This window comes from Bos indicus, chromosome 27 (genome assembly GCF_029378745.1).
Source record: "Bos indicus isolate NIAB-ARS_2022 breed Sahiwal x Tharparkar chromosome 27, NIAB-ARS_B.indTharparkar_mat_pri_1.0, whole genome shotgun sequence".
Classification (NCBI taxonomy): domain Eukaryota; kingdom Metazoa; phylum Chordata; class Mammalia; order Artiodactyla; family Bovidae; genus Bos; species Bos indicus.
In genome coordinates, this window is record NC_091786.1 from 681,836 (window position 1) to 699,087 (window position 17,252).

The 17,252-nt window shown below is 48.8% G+C and overlaps 1 protein-coding gene across 4 annotated transcripts in view; it reads left to right on the plus strand.

Moving 5' to 3' along the window:
- The window catches only part of DLGAP2 (DLG associated protein 2), a 645,672-nt gene that overhangs the window by 249,405 nt on the left and 379,015 nt on the right, over nt 1-17,252 (plus strand). The window lies entirely within an intron of this gene.

Below are 17,252 nucleotides of genomic sequence, written 5' to 3' on the forward strand. Positions count from 1 at the left end.
AACCCCGTGTGGAGCTGCAGAGCTGAGAGACTGCCAGGTTCATGTGCTTGTGAGCCACGAGTGGATCATGTTAGGCGGGCTGGGGGTGCGTCCGTGGGCAGGGTGTCGTGTCGGGTGGGCCGGGGGTGAGTCCGTGGATAGGGTGTCATGTTGGGTGGGCCGGGGGTGCGTCCGTGGGCCAGGGGTGCGTCCATGGGCAGGGTGTCATGTCAGGTGGGCTGGGGGTGCGTCCGTGGGCAGGGTTGGTGGGTGCAGAGCCTATGTGGATGGGGAGACTGGTGGCTGGCGGTCCTCCATCATACGCTCACTGAGGGTGTGTAACTGCCGAGACGGGTCTTCCAGGCAACCCTTCCCCTTTGTGTGCTGGTGGCCCGGTTCTAGCAAGTTCTGCCCAAGAATGACCCCGGGCCCTGAGTCTGCAGTGGTGTGTGTGCCGGGAGCTTCACACAGTGCTGAGGACAGCCGCCTGAACTTGAGGAAAGAAACAAGACTGCCACCAGCCGCCCGTGAAAGCATGATTTTCGCATCCCTAGAGGAGCCTCTGCTAGACACCAAATTGGAAACCAAGTGGCAGAACGGGATAATTCTTAAATAGCATTTAGGGCAATAAATAAATATTAAAAGTTAGCAATAATCCTCAGAAAGTAAGTCTCTTATGAGTTTCCTAATTTGGGTAAATTAAAAGACCTCTCTGGTTCATGATTTAATTTTGCAGCTTTCTTCCCTGTGGCCCCCATTTCTGTGTGAAATTGGACTTTTGGAAGAAATAACAGAACTGCAACCAAATCTGAAACCAGGCGAGAGTCCAGATGATGGCGTGGGGCAGGACTGTTCTTGTAGCTGTGAGCTGATGTTTGTTCACAGCAAACTTGGTCATTTCTCAGAAAAGCAGACAGTTTAGCGAGAAGGTCTGAGGATTCTGTGGGTGGTGTCACGTGCATGTGGGTTTCTCAAGGGTCTCCATCTGCTTGAGGGACTAGTGTTTGTCTCATTGCGCCCACTTTTTATGCCTTCAGGGGCCTGACCTGGTGGAATGATCCCATGATGAATATGTGTCTATGATTTTCCAGAAATTCTGTCTTAACCCCGATGTCCTCGCTTTGGCTGTGCTCCAAGCAGGGATGACCCCTGTGGAAACACCGGTGTCAGGATGTGCTGGACAGTAGCCGCATGAATCCAGCAGAGAGCTGCTCATGGCCCTTGACCGGCGACCCGGAGAGGCCTTTCCCTGGGGGGGTGTCAGTGAGTCTCAGCCCCTGTGATCCAGCAGAACTTGACGGTCAGGATGCTGCCGTAATCAAGGTGCGTGGGACGCACCCAGACCTTCACCTCGGGCGGTTTCTGTTACAGGCCAAGGATGCATTTCGAATTTTTGCCGGATCAGGGGAGAGGTGCAGAATTCTCTTCCTTCTACCTTAGGGCAGGTACCTGCTATCTGCTCTTGACCCTTGATGGGCTGATTTTAAATAAAACTGTAAGCTGAGATATAACTGTAGGGTCACTGAAATTTGGGGAAATAAGACAGGTTCAGCATTAGCACCTGTCAGCTGATTTTACCAGGGAATGGACATCTTTCAGGACAGCTTCAAGCTCATCCTGTCAAAGCCATGGTGTTATCTTCATCCTAGAAATGCTGGGGGTCAGGCGCATGGGCTTATTAACACAGGTCTTGCCACGTGTTCGGGCTCTGATCACAAGCTTCCTGAAGGGGTTTGGTTACAACCTGCCTCTCGTGTTCCTGTCCTTCGGTGCCCGCCGAGGTCTCCCAGACCCGCTGTGGCTGCAGCCCTGCTTGTGCACCTGCAGCGGCCTCGCATGCAGACCTGGCAATCCCACCCATCCCGACACGCAGCTGTCTTTCCCAGGTGTTCTCCCCACTGGAGTGAGGACCTGCATCCTGGGGGGCTGGCCAGCACACCTGCACCTTGGGGCTTGGACATGCTGGGGTGTTCCCCCAGCTCAGCTCCTCCGTCGGCCACTCTCGGGGCCTCGTGTGACCCTTAGAGTTCTTGGAACATCTCCTCATGTTTCCACATTACATCTTGTTGCTGTCAGTGTGCCAAGAGGGTTCCCCCTCTTTAAAAAATGGGCGCCTCTTGTCTGGGGTGGAACAGGGAGTCAGAGCCAGACCATGATGCTGATGTCAATGTAGGGAAGCATCACTGCGGAGTTGATCGCTTTCTGGACAGATGCACTCAACCCTTGCCCTGCTCCTGGGTTTTCCACAGAGTTGGGAGCTGTGGCCTCAGTGCTGGACATGCCTGAGAGCAGTAGGACAGTGGTGAGCTGGGAGGCATCTGGAGGAGGTGGCCTGCCTGCGGGCAGGAGGGGCTTCCTCCCAGCCCCATTTCTGCCGCCGGGCAACGGACCCCACGTCTGCTGTGGGAGCTGCTGGCAGATGGGGGCGAATCCCGGAGTGATGACTCTGACCGGCCTGCCGTGGCTACCCGGGACAGCTCCCCAAGAGCCCCGGTTAGGACGGATATGTCCCCTAGGTGGAGCCGTCCACCTGCCTGTGGAGTCAGCACCGGCCCTGAAAGGAGGGCTTCTGTGCCGGCAGGTGGGGGACCCCATAGGCGTCGCCCCCAGGTGGGCTCTGTCCACCTTCCTTTCCCCTCAGACCTGCCAGAGGCTGCGGCCCTAGCCGCACCCCTCACAGCACACTTGTGGGCACGGCATCCGTGTGGGCAGCTTCGTGTGCCGGGTTGTGGCCCCGGGATTGGAAGCCATCATGCAGCTCTGGCAGGAAGCAAGTCCAGGCTGGGTTCCTGTGAGTTCACAGGAAACGCTCTTCATGACTTGGAGTCTGTAATGGTTCAACCTCTGACCGTGAGCCTCTGTCGGCTGCTTACTGTCTTTATCTCATGAAAGTGAACCCCACAAAGAGAGCAGTGCCTGGCCTGGTCTGCTGCAGGTGCACCTGAGAGAGGACAGAGAGCAGAGCCCCAGGGTGCCTCCTTGGCATTCACCCCCGCTGCCCCAGGAGCCTCCCGGACACAGGACTCTGAACCCTCCTTCCAGTAAACCCAGGCTCCCATCTCCCGTGCCGGCAGAACCTGGGGCTGTATCCCCCAAAGGCCCGACTCCGTGGCTGCCGCCTCCCTCCTCCCCAGGCCCTGGAATCCTGGCTACCAAGTTGATTCTCAGCCCCGTGAGCTCCCCTGTCCCTGCCCCCCGGGGCTCGCCTGTCACCTCACCCCGTCCCCGGATCCCCTCCTTTACTTTCGATGCTTTTATCTCTGTTTGACATGCATGTTCCTGACTGTGTTAGAGGCCGCAACACGTAAATCTATTTTCTTCCTCTTTTCTGCCCACGAAAAAGTGAGCACATTTGCTCTGTTCCTCACCTCCTGTAGGAGACCGTCAGCTCCGCGGGACGCACTCTCATCTGCCTTGCTGTCTGCTCTGTGGCACACGCAGAGGGCCTGGCGTGGGAGAGGCCTCCGGCCGCGTCCTGAGGGAGCTTTCCAGAGCCGGGCTCCCCTCCAGGGGGTCGCTCGGGGCTGCGCCTGGGCCCGCCGCCGTGGTCCAGCTTCTCTGTGCCCGCGTCCCCGCTATGCAGTGAGGGGTGCAGGAGGTGAATGTGTTCAGGGTTTGGTTGGTGGAGGATGACTAGGTGAGGAAGACTAGAAATTTGCTATTCAATTTTGTTGATTTATTCCATTAGAAATTACAACATGCAACCCAGCAGTAGCAAAGCTGTCCAGTCGCCAGTAAATTGGTGGTAAATAGAATAATACCAGGCAGTTATTAACAAAAACATTATTTTTGAAGCATAATGTGAGTTTAATTACCTTTATTTCCCTAATGGTTTCATTTCTGTTCTGCCTCTACTGCAGTCTCTAACACTGTATGGTATAAAAGCATTTGCTTTGCTGTTTTCTGTTAAGAATGTCAAAATGTGCATCTTACCAGGATGCACATTCCACGGCACCTCTAAGTCGGAAGTCTCTGCTCCTTTGGATTTGTATTTCTGACCTGAAACCCCCCGAGCCCCCAGCCCTGTGTGTCTGTGGCTTTGCAGGGGTGTGTGTGTCCTTGGAACTGGCTGCATGAAATGTCCTATGTTAAAAAGTTCACCAGAGACACCCAAGTAATAATACATTCAAATGTGGGTGTTTTGGTGGGTTTTCACGATGTGTGCATGCTTTCTCCACCTCGATGCCCCAGCGTCCCACGTGACACATGTGAGCACACGTGTGTGAGTGCGTGTGTGAGCACACATGTGTGAGTGTGTGTGTGAGCACATGTGAGTACGTGTGTGTGTGTGAGCACACGTGTGTGAGTGCGTGTCTGTAAGCACATGTGTGAGCACGTGTGTCCTGTCGCCCTCACAGCAGCATCTGTCCACCGCCTCAGTTTCACGAGTGTCAGTGCGGTGTAACGCCCTTCACGCCTGAGGACCAGGGTGGGACAGAGGCTGTCGGTGCTCTGCTCACCTTGTGGTTCACCTGGACGTCCAGGTGTCCAGTGAGCGGTCACTGGGTAAGCTCCAGGCTGGGAGGCGCCAGGCTGCGTCTGCTTTTCTGCTCTGTCAAAACACAATATAAGGTTTGAAAACAGTGGCACTAAGATATAATCCACATACTGTAACATTGACTCAAGTACACATTTCAGCAGACTTCAGCCTCCGCGCAGAACTGGCCACCGTGCCAGCTGCACCACAACGGCACTCTTTCCAGGACAGTTTCTGTAACCGGTGGAGGAAACCTGTCCCATGAGCGGTCTCCACTCACTTTCCCCTCCCTCAGCTCCTGGCAGCTAATAACCTACCTTCTGGTTCTGTATATTAGCTTATTGAGAGCATTTTATATAAATAATTATATGATATGTGGTCTTTGGTATGGCCTCTTTCTCTCAGCAAAGCTTCAAGTTTCATCTGTGTTTTAGGACATATTAGTACCATTTATTGCCAAATAATAACCTGTTATATGGCTATGCCATGTTTTATTTATCTCCTCATCAATGGATGGACGTTTGCATTGTTTCTTTTTTTTCTTGCTGTTGTATTTTGGATAATGTTGCTGTGAACAACATGTATGTGGACACATGATTTCTTTTCTCTTGGGTATAAAACCAGAAGGAATCCCTGGGTCGTATGGTGACTCTGACTCCTGAGGAGCCCCGCGCTGGTCCTCACGTGACTGCACCATTTTGCATTCCCACCAGCAAACATGAGGATTATGCCTCCACATGTTTGCCAACATTTGTTATCATCTGTCTCTTATGATAGACATTCTGTAAATGTACAGAGGTATCTGTAGTTTTAACTTGCATTTTCCTGAAAGATATCATGTTGAGAATCTTTGTGTGTGTTTATTGGCCACTTGTATATCTTCTTTGGAGAAGTGTCTGTTCAGATCCTTTGCTGATTTAAAGAAATTACATTATTTGTTTTTTTGTTACTGATTCGTAAGAACAATTACTATATTCTGGATACAATTTTCTTATCAGTTTATAATTTGCAAATGTTCTCTCCCGTGTTGAGTATTGTCTCTTGACTTTCTTGATGGTGTATCTTCAGCACAAGAATTTTGAATTTTAATGAAATCCAATTTACCTATTTTTGTCTTTTGTCACTTGAGCTGTTTCTGTAGTGTCTAAAAAAAATCATTGAATGTGGCCACAAAGAATTATTCCTATTAAGAGTTTTGTGGTTGCAGCTCTTACACATAGATCTACAGTCCATTTTGAATAATTTTTATGTATGGTGTGAGGTAGGGATCCAACTCCTTATTTTCACTTGTGGGAATCTAGTTGGCCCAGGGCCACTGGTTGAAAATGCTGGTTTTTCCTGCAGTGAATGGTTTTGACATCCTTGTAGAAAATTGCCTGTAATGGTTTATTTTGGAGCTCTCAGATTTCGTCCATAGATCTTCATGCCTGCCTTGTGTGAAGAGATGAAATGTAATCTTTCCTTTTTGCTTGAACATCTTAGAGTCTTAAGGCTTTTAGGAGTGGACTTGACATCATTCCAGCGCATTGTGTATGAGTAGTTCAGGGTCTGGGGCCCACCTGCATGGGTTAAAGTGCCAGCTGGGGACTATTTGACCCAGGGGATGTCTCAGGTTCTTAATCTGCAAAGAAAAACCTCCCTGATAGGAATGGCGTATGGTTTGAGTGGGGACGTGTGTGTAACACACGCAAATGGTGCAGGGCGGGCATGGTATGTGTTCCCACCACCCCTCGCTGTCCCGTGAGGTTATTTATTGTTTTAAAGAGGAGGACACAGTCCTGGTTTAGCAGGAAGTAAGTGAAGAGGGTGGAAATTGGCTGTGCCGCATCTGACTACAGAACCAGTGTTCTCTGTTCTGAGTTGGGCTCTCCTGGTGTCATAACGGCTGATTTAAAAACTTGCCTCCTTGTGCTGACAGTGGTGACTGGTGAGTTATGCCTACTTTCTATGAGCCAAGAGAGACCTGAGACTGTCCCTGTGAGGCGCCCAGCGTGTGTGGCCGGGTCTTACCTTTTCTGCTTAAAGTGATTTATAACCAGAGAGTACAGTGATGAATACTGGTCTTGGGTACTTGGACCACACAGTCTGGATCATTGGTCAGGTTAGATTCTTTGGGTAGAAATAATGTGCTTGATTTGGGGCCCCGAGATCACAGGGGTCTGGGACCAGACAGGGCATCAGTGGGCGTGGCTTTGTCTACGGTTCTGCCACTGAAGCCCAACATCCAGGAGCAACTCATTCCCCTCATGGGTCTCTTATTTTCTTCTGAAAAATGAGAAGCTGCCATGAGCTGTTCCCCTGGGGACTCCCTCTGGCTTTAAAACTCAGTGTACCTATATAGAACTGTGAGTAAGCGATTTCCCCAACTGTATCGATACAACGTGAGCCATCTACAGAGGAGAAAAATGGAAAAATAGCCACGGAGTTACTGTTTGAGTCACAATTGGAACTCAGCTTTTCAGGAAGTATCATAAATTATGGGCTTTGCAGGTGGTGCAGTAGTAAAGAATTTACCTGCCAATGCAGGAGATGCAAGAGACACCTGCATTTGATACCTGGGTCAGGAAAATCTCCTGGACAAGGAAATGGCAACCCACTCCGGGAGTCTTGCCCAGAAAACCCCATGGACAGAGGAGCCTGGTGGGCTACAGTCCATGGCATCACAGAGTTATACATGACTTAGCAACTGAGCATGCACATGCACTCATGGTAAATTATAGAATTTTCAAAATGACATTGATAAGAGATTGACAAAGTGAAGTCTCTGTCATTAAGAAGTTACATCCTGTTTTAGGATAAATTCCTATAAGTATGTCCCAGGGGAGAATGGTGATGAGGATGTCATCAATAATTTACTAAAAACCTATTGTGTCTGACTCTTTATACTGTAAGGATTTTATATCTATTTTCTCTTAAGTTACTGGGAAAATGTATGATAACACTGTGAGCAGTGTTAGAAATTTAAATGCTTTGAATATGAGGCCTCTTATGCCTGGGTAATCTTAGGGCCTTTAAGGTTTGGGCACATTTTCCTTCTTGGTTCCCACCCAGGGTCCCCCCACATAGAAGTATTCAGCCAGCACGAGATGTCTGCACATCTTGCTAAACTCCTTACTTAATATCCCATGAGAATAATACTTAGCCTTTTCTCCTGTGTTAAAGTTAAATTCATTGTGATTTTCTCTCTGGTTTACTGTGGGAAAGGTAAGACACATCAATTCAGTTCAGTTCAGTCGCTCAGTCATATCCGACTCTTTGTGACCCCATGAACCACAGCACACCAGGCCTCCCTGTCCATCACCAACTCCTGGAGTCCACCCAAACCCATGTCCATTGAGTCAGTGATGCCATCCAACCATCTCATCCTCTGTTGTCCCCTTCTCCTCCTGCCCTCAATCTTTCCCAGCATCAGGGTCTTTTCCAATGAGTCAGCTCTTTGCATCAGGTGGCCAAAGTATTGGCGTTTCAGCTTCAAAATCAGTCCTACCAATGAATACCCAGGACTGATTTCCTTTAGGATGGACTGGTTGGATCTCCTTGCAGTCCAAGGGACTCTCAAGAGTCTTCTCCAACACCACAGTTCAAAAGCATCAATTCTTCGATGCTCAGCTTGCTTTATAGTCCAACTCTCACATCTATACAGGACTACTGGAAAAACCATAGCTTGACTAGACAGACCTTTGTTGACAAAATAATGCCTCTGCTTTTGAATATGCTATCTAGGTTGGTCATAACTTTCCTTTCAAGGAGTAAGCATGTTTTAATTTCCTGGCTGCAATCACCATCTGCAGTGATTTTGGAGCCCAGAAAAATAAAGTCAGCCACTGTTTCCACTGTTTCCCCATCTATTTGCCATGAAGTGATGGGACCAGATGCCGTGATCTTAGTTTTCTGAATGTAAGACACATAGAAGAAGAATATCCTCTGTGACCCCACATCCAGCTCTGAAACACTTGCTGTCACCGAGGCTAAATGGCAGCCACTCCATGCGACAGTCGATGTGGACCTGCAGGGCCGCGGCCATGCATGCACAGCAGCACACGCACACTGGACTCACATCTGCAGAGGGCAGACTTGGGCTTGTTGCGCCTAGGGCTCCAACCAGCTTTTAACCATCAACCATAAATTGTAACATACAAATGCAGCTGTTTTAAGTGTTACTATACTATATGAGTTTAACACTTACGAGTATTTCATGTACACATAATGAATTTTTTTCCCAACCCCGTCCCCTTTTCTTAATCTTTAGTTAAAAATTTTCACTGTGACATATAGCAACACCTACGAACACATGTGTGTTGAGAAGCCTCAGTGTTTTCTCTGACTTGAAGTGCATATTCTCAGAGACCTTGGTGCATCTGGTCCCGGGGGTAGAGACCCTGCATTTTGCACGAGCTCCCTGACAGACTTGGATATGGAGCCACAGGGGCCCCATGGAGCCTGCAGTGGTGGCCGGGTGTGGGACGCGGGAGCTGGGCGCAGCCAGGGGTGGGGCGCAGCCCGGGGTGGGCGTGCAGCCAAGCAGGGCGCTCCCCAGGTGACGCCCAGGCACCCGCCAGTCTCAGAGCCTCCCGGGAGAGCTGGCCCCAGGGTCCACACAGCGCTTTCAGGAGCCACTTGGCTGAAGGCAGCTGCCCATGTCGTCTTGGCCACAAGGTGTCCTCAATACAAGACTGTTTTATCCTTGATGTAAAGTGATCACACAGCATGGGCACATGTGGAGACAGATGTATGTTCAGCGTGCGGGCCCAGATCTTACTAGCCTTAATGCCTCGTTATAAGATGACGCACTAAGAATAGTTTATTAAAAACACACGAGAGAATTTTAGACTGATGTGCGTGCGGTGAAGGATTTGCTCCTGCGGGATTCATCCTAGCGGCGCTTCTTGAGCTCTCAGCTCCCCGATCGCTGTGTGGACAGTAAAGTCAGGTCCGGTCCCCTCGTCACTTGGGCTTTTCTGACTTAGTCTTATGGGGGAGCCCTGCTTGTCCAGAGGTCTCCAGGAAGCCCCCGTAGCCCCTCTGAGGGGCCCTGGGCCTTGCTGGGCAGGGTTCCTTCCTCTCTGAATGGAGGTGGAGTGGAAGAGCTATTGGAGGCTTGTTTTAAATTCTGACCTGCTAGGAATTCATAAAAGTGTAGGTGCAGATATATTTATGATTTCCCATGCACTCCACGTGAAGTCCCCAGGGAGGCGGAGAAGCCAGGCTTGCCCCATCTAACCCATGTCCTCCAAAGTCCAGCTTAGCTCCCGGGTGGGTTGTTGAGCGCTGAGCTCCACAGGTAGATGTGTAGTCAAGGGGCTCAGGGCCCCCACTGTCCACCAGCCTGTGCCTGACTCACAGCCCCACACCCCTCTCAGGTAGGACGCCGTGTAGAATGGGCTCCATCACCGTCAAGGGATCTCTCTTTCTCTTTCTACTCTTCCCTTCCTCTCAGGCCTTATATCGTCTCTGCACAAGCACTAAGGATTCATTTACATACAGTGCGTGGTAAGAGTTGTGGGATGTGGAAGAACTGTAATCGCTGACCTCAGAGATACTCAGGGGGAGAGAGCATGTCACAGCTCGTAACGCAGCACATCCTGTTCATGGAATAGTCGGTGCTGAGACTCAGAGGAGGATACTGAGGGGTCCTGTTGGGGTGGCTGGTGCACCCGGGCACATGCAGAGGAAATAAGTCACTGGGCAGAGTCTTTGGAGGGGCCAGGTCACGAGGCTGAACCGGGGGCAGTGAGGGGCACTCGTGTGGGGCAGCCCTCTGCTCTGTGACTGACCTTCCCTGGACCCCCGCCTGTTTTGGTGACCTGGTCACTTATGGGGTCTGCTCGGAGCTTGGCTCCACGTGATGGGCTTAGTTACAGTGTTCCAGAAAGAGGGTTTCGTTTCTGAGAGAGGACCTGCAGGAGCATCAGGTGCTTACAGTTTCCTCCAGGAGACTAGAAATGCCTGTAGGTCTTCCATAGTCTCAGATTTCAAACTCAGGGCCTTTCCCCAAATGCCTGTCTATGCAGCAAGCCCAGGTGCCCAGGTTAAGCAAGTGTATGAACCTAGGAAGAGAACCAAGGATGTGACATAATTAGTACATTTGTCGACTTTCCTTCTCATTGTGGAGTTATTACACCATCAGGCTGAGCTTTAATTCATACGTGGGTGTGTTTACAGACACAGGAAGTAGGTCTAATATGCACTGCTGTTTGCTTTTTTTTTTTTTTTTTTTCCTTCAAAAGTGATGAAGAGATCCTTTCTGTTTGATTTTGCAAATGTGGGGTATTTGAAAGACTCAGACTTAAATCATGGGTGACCTGGAACCTTCTCTGTCCCTTTGGGCAAACTGTTTAGTCCTCAGGTTCCTAATCAATACAGTGCCTTCCTCAAATGACTCCTGTGAGGTTTGAGGCAACATAAATGCCTCACACATACTCAGCAAGCAAGTTAGAAGCTCTCACAGGAGGGCAGGCAGGACCCCAGACTTTGTCGTGGTCCTGCGGCCAAGACATCCTTGAAACCAGTCCTGAGAAAATGAGAAGAGAAATGATCTAGTTTTACATGTGTGGAGCATGAAGAATGTCTCAGAAGAACAAAACGGGAGCCCTGAGGACCAGCAGGAATTGGTTAATGGATGCTGCGCCAGGAAGCAGGATGATCCTGGATTGAGTTGGTTGATGGGTATTGCAGTAGGAAACAGGGTAATTCCTTGATTGAATTGCAAACGGCCCAAGTCATTCTGCCTGACATACTGGGAAGTAGCGGGGATGTCGCCATAGCAACCAGGCCTACAACCACTGCAGGTTGGCAAGTAGCAAAAAATCATTATAATATTTAACAACCAAACTTTAATATTTTATTTTCCATAATCATCACTGTAGTTTTCCCTTCTTAACAGAATGGATTCTCATTCTGTTTATTGAAACTTGTTCCACGCTGCGCTGAGAGCAAGGACTATAAGGTTTATATTTGCCAAAAGATGAAAAGGGGCCTTTTGAGGAATTTAACTTTTGTTTGGGTCTTTTTGTGTAAAGAACCTGTCGTTAGTGCTGCAACTAATTTGATTGTTACACTCGATTCATTTCCTGGTTTCAAGATTAACATTTGATTTCTGGGACCTGTTCACCATCAAAAGTGCTGAAATTGGTGGCTAAGAGTTTGCCACAGTGTTTCTTGGAAGGTTTCTTCCTTTACTTATTTCTTATTTTCATTTTCCCAGTTAGAACATATGCACCTACACACAGAGTGACAGAAAAATGCACGCATAAAGCCCTAGTGGTTACGTATGTATTCAAACATAGTATTTAAAAGTTGTGCCCTGCTATTTTAGTGTTTGTATTAAATGACCAAGCTTCATTCTTGGATGAAAATCTTGAGTTTGTAGGGAGCAATTCCTCCTAGGATTTGGGGGCTGGTTTTTCTATCGCACACACATCAGTCTTTGGATCACTGGATCATCAAGATATTCTAACTCACTGTATATTAGAATATATTATGTCAGTGCAAATATTTAGGTATCCATGGAATTTCTTAGTACTAGAAAAATTAAACAGAACAATTTGTCCTTTCCTCCAGGATTGAATGCCCAGAAGTTGTCAGATAACGAATGACTGCTTAATTTAAATAAAACTGTAGAAATTAATTTCTCAGAAACTAAAATTATTTCGAACATTTATATTTACTCTTTTGCCTTGTTGTAGTTTTGTTCTATTATAGTTGTCAAGATTTAAAACTGTTTTGTGGACTGAGAACAATCTCCTCCCAAATAATTAAATTGTAAAGAAGAGCCATAACGTACCTAGAAAGATTTTTTATCGTCAGCTTTTTTCATTAATGCTTTTTGTTTGTTTGTTTTATATAAAGCACTGGAACAAAATAATAACAGCCTTCTTACCCCATGACACACAAAAATAGATTTTTCTTCACTGAGCGTTTAAATTGCACATGCAAAATTAATAGTTTGCTTTTACAGCAATACATGCTGAGGTGTCACATGCTCAGAAAAACAGTTACACACGTAGGATCAACTTCCCAAAACATTTTACTGAGAAATCAAATCTATGAAACAGACAGTTTGGTAGAGGAGACACTTTGTTACGTGTCCAGTAACGTGATGAAATACAACAGTTTCACAACATAAAGTGGTTGCTAGTGGATCAGGGCTGGTAAGATCTATTCTAGGGGAGATGGAAGGTGAGTTCATTAAGGACTTCAGCCTACTAAACTGGCAAACTAATTTCTATTTTTCATTTTAAACTTTAAGGACTGTGACTTAGAATCATTCAAACTTTTCGAATCTCCTTCTTCTGCTCTTGAGTATAAGGTGATAAATGATCCAAGCTCTCTACCCATGTAATGTATGGGCTTTATGTGGTTTAATGTTTGAGTTAGATAATAAATATGTTTGCATTACTGAACAGTCCTGTTGACAGACAGTTCTCCTTCAGAGTGTGCAGCCGGACGCCTGTCCTCTGTCAGTGCCAGAGCTGCCCCAGGACAGTGGGCACGGCCCTCCTGGGGGTCACTCTCTACTGGGCCCTCGTCCAGCCACACCAGGAGTCCGACCGCAGCAGGCCTCCAATGTGGGACTATGTGATGGCTGGTTACACTCGGGAAGTTGCTGGGAGAGTCTGACAGAACTGGCCTTGACTCCAGTATGAACTGGATTCATACTTCATAGACGTGGGCAAAATATCTAGTCTGTAAACCTCAGTTTCTCAATTTCTAAATGGCCATGTGAGTACAGAGTAGAGGCTTTGGGCATACTGAGCCGGTGTGGTCTTGGTGAAGGTGGTGTTGAGATGCAGACCTGAGTGGTGGGTTGTGGCAGGGAGGCAGTGTGGACAGCGGGGCTGCAGGGCGGCAGAGCTCCATGTCTCCTCGGAGGAGGCTGTGGGGGGCTGTGGCAGGGAGCTGGTGTGGAGGGTGAGCATTCACAGCGGGAGAGCTCCACGTCTTCCCAGTGGAATCATATCAGGACCAAATTTCATCCTGAGGCCAACCCTCTGTATATTGCAGCTCTCTGTATCCCTCTGTTATTAAACAACTCGTAATAAGAGGGTTTTAAAAAATTATGATTCATGCTCCCCAGGCTGTTTCTTATGACAACGTTTGGAGTAAATGGTCTCTGTCAAGTGCATGATGTGGAATCATTTTCTGAGAGGCCTGGCCACTGGGTCATCCACTTGTGATGTCAGAGCATGCACAGAGTTTGAAAGTCTGTATGTTTCAGAGTTCCGTTTTGCTGCCTGAGTTGTGTACCCTGGGGAGGGACTGGCTCTGCCCATCTCTCTGCTCTGGCCTCCCCAGCTTCCTCCCAATAGGCTCCTCTTTTCTGGGGGTATTTATTGCCTTGGTTTTGACTTCAGGGCTTTTCTGGTTTGGGGTGTGCATTTCAGGGAGTTATTCTTTTGTTCTCTTGGTTGCTATTGGACAGAAAGATTGCATTCTCTCTCGAGCCAGCAGGACCCAACTCAGAGGTCCCAGTGGCAACAGGAGGAAGTGTGCAGAGAGACAGGGTGACTTGGGGCAGGTGTGGTTTAATGCTGGCAGTCCTGTTAGCATTGCCCTGGCCGTGACATTGACTTTGGAGCGGGACACAGCATGACCTGCATTCTGACCGGGCCAGAGAGCAGCTCCGGAAGCCACTTTCTGGACAGACCCATGTCCTCAGTTGTAGACTGGAGCTAACCACCACCTGCCAGACAGCCTGCAGTGAATAGAAGCAATCACGCCCATGTAGCTTCTGAAAGCCTGGTGGGCAGCACAGTAACAAGTTATCCCCACTTAATCTCCTTCATTTTCCAATGAATACAGCCAGCCTAGAGATAATGTGTTGTAAAGAGAGAGCCCCTTGAAGAGTTGGAGACAGTTCTTCTGTGTCCAGGCTGAGGACTCAGGGTCAGCGGGAATAGTCAGACCCTGATTTGATAAGCACCCTGTGAGATGAACACTTCACCCACATGAAAATGGCTGGGAGTTGTGAGGTGATTCCTGCAAAGTTTCATCTCTAAGGCCTCAAAGTTTTCAACCCCAAAATAATTTTGACTGTGGGACACGTGGAGTCCTTACTGGATAGATGTGTAGTTACAATGAATTGAAGTTAGTAGTTTGTATCAATTTAGATTGTTAGGCAACATGAGCAACTTAAAATACATTCTAACACAGGTAAACTTGGATGACGTAGAGTTCGTATTAACCCAAAGATTCACGTGCTGCATGTGTTTGCAATTTTGCTGAATTATTTCCATTCTAATAGCTGTGTCAGCCAGGGCACAGATCATCAATGGACTAGTTGTGTCTCCCTCTGTAGATAAAAACAGCATTGCTCTAAGGACTCTGCAGGTTCCTTGTTTTCCTTGTAACTTACTAGCTGGTCTGACTCTTCATTCTTATGTCTGCCGCTGAAAGAAGATTGGGACTCTCTATTCTGAACACCCACAAGATCCTCTGGAGGTTTTAAACATACCATGCAGACAAGAGAGCCTCTGGGATAATTTTCTCTGAATGAGATTTACTTGTGAACAGCATGTGGCCTTTCTTCCCAAAGAATTGTGACTATGTTCATTGATACCAACACTAGAGGTTAAAATGTGCGACCGAGAAAACAAAAAGAAAGATAATCTTTTGTGTAATTAAGCAAAGCAAACTACTTGTTGAGGCTTTGGTGCTGGGAGATTTAGAAAGGGCTCTGTGCTCCCGTTCACCTGTTTAGCAATGTGCATTTCATCTCTGTTAGGGCTCCAGCGTAGAGCTGCAGACAGCATGAAACTCGTTCTTTGTGTTTTAGATTTGTGGTTCTGCATGAATTTATGATTTTGAAAAAAAAAAGTCACTAAAAAGAGTGTGGTTTCCATACCCATAGCTCCTTTGAGACGGATGGGTGTTACGTGGCTTTTCCATGTCGCCACGTGAGGTGGAGTAGTGGACGCAGGGATAGGCTGCCGTTGGGTGTTTGATCTGATTTACTCACAGACTTTATTTTCTTGGGCTCCAAAATCACTGCAGACGCTGACTGCATCCATGAAATTAAAAGATGCTTGCTCCTTGGAAGAAAAGCTATGACAAACCTAGATAGCATATTAAAAAGCAGAGACATTAATTTGCCTACAAAGGTCCATCTAGTCAAAGCTATGGTTTTTAAAGTAGTCATATACAAAATCATGTACAAATGTGAGACTCCCTCCTGATTCCCCCTCTCCTCCTCCCCTCCCCCTCCCCACTTCCCTCCCCCTCCCTGGTTCTCCTCCTCCTCTTCTCCTGGTTCTCCCCCTTCCCATCCCCCGTGGGTCTCAGCTTTTAAACTCAGATTGAATTGCTCCACCGCAGTTTTGGGTCTGTGGGCAGCAGCTGATGGGACTTGGCGGCCTCCATAATCACATGAGCCCATTCGCTCTAAAAAAGCTTTCTCTCACCTGTACACGGATCCATCCTCTATCAGATCTGTTCTTTGGGGGGCCCTGGGTGACACTACCCACCTGCCAGGGACTGGCCACGTGGCTGCAATTGTCCAGATACTGTGGAGCACAATCCAGTCTGTCCCCAGGGCTCACTCAGCATGGCTGTTACTGTCCACTCATGCGGCAGGTCTCACATCTTGGGTGGCATTGAGATAGCCCCGACACTGGTATTGATGAAGAGGAGGTCTGTGGAGGTGGCCAGCGGGTTAGGACTCACTAACGTCCAGGGTTATGGTGTCACTGGGGCTGGACCTGTCTCAAATGTGGTCCCTGGACTGGAGTCCCTTGGACACTTCTGAGGAGGAGGTCAGTGCTGGTCTGAGGCTAGTCTGAGGGGTGATCCTCGGGCGAAGGATGGGATGTGGAGGGACTCTGACTGACTTGGCGGGTGACCTCACACCTGAGTCTGTTTTCCAGATGAGAGCGCCTACCTGTGTCTACCCCTCCCCCAGAATAGCTAACAGAACTGTGTTCGGAAGTTTGGTGTGTGTAAGTCAGCTCAGCAAAGCTCTGTTTATGGACTGAGGGTTGCATGCAGAGCAGCCCTTCATCCCCCACGGCACCTCTCCTCCTCCCCCACTCCACCCCCCCTCCTCCCCCACTCCACCCCTCCTCCTCCCCTACCCCCTCCTCCTCACTGCTCTCTCCAGGGTCAGAGGAAACCTCAGAAAGAGGCAACATGCCCCATAGAAGGCACTCTGGGCATAGCACAGGAAGGCTTGGCGCCAAGACTGGGAATGCAGTGAGGATGTGAGTGATTGTTATTCAGAATGTCGTCAGTAGTGTAAATCACGTGTATTGAATGCCAGAAGTGTTGAGGTGTTTCTTGGTCCTGGGGCTCCAGGAAAGCCTGGAGAAGATGTCCACAGCAAGCCAGTGATGCTGGCGAAGCTTGCTGCGCCAGGCAGGAGGGTCTCAGGGACTCAGGTCTGCCCCCGAGCTACTCGTGAAGTCCGTGTGAGACATCCCAGGGAGCTGACCCCCGAGTAGGTGCGGGAATGTTCTGGGACATACAGACTCGCATGTGCTTCCTGGGGCTTCACAGCCCAGGATGGCTGGCGAGGGCTGAGGATTGTGCTGACCGGGGCCTTGACCAGCATCGTGGTGTGGACAGGGCTTGTTTTTTCTGGGGACCCAAGGCTGATCCAGCCATGCTGTCCCCTGGCCTCGGTGTAGCTGGCGGGGCCTGGAGGTCCCAGGCTGCGGATGCCATGCTCCAGGAGCCTGTCCTTGGACTTGGGGCCCATGCTGGGTCCACGATTGCTGTGTCTCCAGGTCCTTGATCAGTCACATTTGCATAGATCCTGTTCCTGGGAAGGCCATGTTCTGAGGTTCCAGGTGGACATGAGTTT